The sequence below is a fragment of the Chrysochloris asiatica genome, unplaced genomic scaffold (genome assembly GCF_000296735.1).
Source record: "Chrysochloris asiatica unplaced genomic scaffold, ChrAsi1.0 scaffold00019, whole genome shotgun sequence".
In the NCBI taxonomy this organism is placed as follows: Eukaryota; Metazoa; Chordata; class Mammalia; order Afrosoricida; family Chrysochloridae; genus Chrysochloris; species Chrysochloris asiatica.
In genome coordinates, this window is record NW_006408537.1 from 12,090,600 (window position 1) to 12,092,814 (window position 2,215).

The window sequence follows — 2,215 nt, forward strand, 5'->3', positions numbered from 1 at the left end:
AGTAGTGAGGTTGGCCCAGGATCGGACATTGTTTTGTTCTGCTGTGCATAACCTTGTGGTTCAAATTGACTTTGCAGTCCAGTGCATTAACCTGCAGGGTCACACCAATGTAGTGATTGCAAAATGGCCAGTTCTCCAGTAGCTTCACAGGAGAAATATGAAGTTTCTGTTCCTGTAAAGCTTTAGGCTCAGAAACCCTATACCGGGTTGCTATGAGTCTCATCCGACTCGACAGCACACAAACACTACCGCCACTACTAGGTTTCCATTTTATATATGCACAGGTTATATCTGACAAAAAATGTTTAAACATGTCCCTGTAATTAGTGAATAGCTTCAGACAAGATCCTCAGTAATACACTTGTCTTAGTCTTGTTAAAGTGTCTTCTAAAAAATGGTCAAGTCAAAATAGTGGCTTTAGAGAGGATCTGCTGGACCAATTAAGTTCAAGAAGGTTATGGTGACTATATTTTAGATTCCAAAGGAAATAATTTTGGTTGAGTTTCTCAAAGGAAATAGGATTATCATAGGGGCTTATTAGAGAAAATTTTTAAGAAAATAAAAAACTTCATTTTTGCAGAAAAGGCCAGAAGGTTATACTAATATCTGTATTTTTTTTCATCATGACAATGCACCTGCTCATTTTTCAAGGGTAGCAAGGATTGTCCTCTGAAAATGCAGTCAGGAAATCTTACTCCATCCACCCAACAGGTCTGATCTCGCCCCTTCGGAGTTTCCTTTTGCTTCACAAACTCAAAGAGCACTCAAAAAAGGAACATAATTTGAGTCCCTCAAAGATGCCAAAACTGCCATTTGACATGGTGTAAATCAAAGAGCACAGAATTATTTGGGGAAGGGTTTCAGAGTTGGAAATACAGACTTGAAAATTATAAAGGTTTTGATTGAGGGTATATTAAGAAACAATACCTTCACACATTTGGGCTTTGTGTGTGAGGGTATGTGTACATAGGTTGCTTTATTCTCCACAGAGCAATACATGCTTAGGTGGGCTGCGCTTGGGCTAATGGCCCCATATGTACAGCCCTGAATAAAGTAGGTCTGAGAAGAAGTCTGATTTGCCTTGATGTGGAGAGATGGGGGAAGATGGACATTAAAACCAGGGATGTGTTCAGTCCTGTGCTGGTTCTGGCCTGGAAAGCAGGGTAAGAAGGCAGCTCTCAGCATTGTCACTTCCAGGCTGGGGATGTCTGCCAGGCTTGGAGGGCCTTCTATACCACATCTTCCCACTGAGCATCTGAGATCTCCCGAGCCCAGGCAGGAACTCTTGGCACAGGGAGGCTTATTCCAGCCATTGCCCTTTTCTCCAGCTCATATTCCGGGTCCATGGGAATTGAGCTGTGGTCACCAAGTGCTGTAGCTCCTTCATCTTCTTCATCTTCACTTTCTAATGGAGGATCTGACAAATGCAGTTCCAGGGCCTGGATCTGCTCCTGGATGTCGATCACTACATCTTCTCCATCCTCCACAGGTGCCAACTCTACTTCCTCTGGCTCAGGTTCTTGGTTTAGGGGTTGGTAAGCTGGGCCTGCCCCAGCTTCCTCCTACTCTTCCTCGTGTTCCTCACTGCTCCAATCTCCAGTGCCTTCTGTGGGGCCCCAGTGAGGCCCTAGTTCCTCAGTCTGATTAGGGAAGGTACGCTCTGGACCCATGGTGTCTCCCCCTAGAACTACTGCTGCCATAAGGGGCAGGGGCCGCTCGGAGCTTCCGGCGGAACTCGCATCTTCACTCCCACACACATTTTGACTTTTTGTTTAATAAACGTTTCCATGATTTTGTATCATTGCCTTTTAAATTACCTGGGTAATTGTTCTCAACATATTAAGACACACTTATATTTATCTCTGGGTATCTGTTTCCAGAAAGCCATGGGAGCTAGAGGAAAGTATTTTCCAGGGCAGCTAGCACCAGTTAACTCTTTCTCAATGTACTTCATTCTTGTGAATTTCAAGAATTAAAATCTGAGCACTCTCAGATAACCTTGTAAATAGATAGCAAAAAAACAAAACAAAAAAAAAAAAAAACTTTTCAAATCTATTACAGAGCAGCTGTGGAAGACAACATACAATAAATAACATTTTTGTAATAAATGCTTACAGATGAAATGACACCCTTTTCCCCCACCTCTATGTTTGATTCTCTTTCCCCTTCTTAGAATTGTCTTTTAAAATTTCTATTAAGGTCTTATATTTGTCGA

The 2,215-nt window shown here is 42.4% G+C and overlaps 1 pseudogene; it reads right to left on the minus strand.

Annotated features, from left to right (window-relative positions):
- Positions 1 to 1,187: 1,187 nt before the first annotated feature.
- Positions 1,188 to 1,700, minus strand: LOC102824163 (annotated as a pseudogene).
- Positions 1,701 to 2,215: the final 515 nt, after the last annotated feature.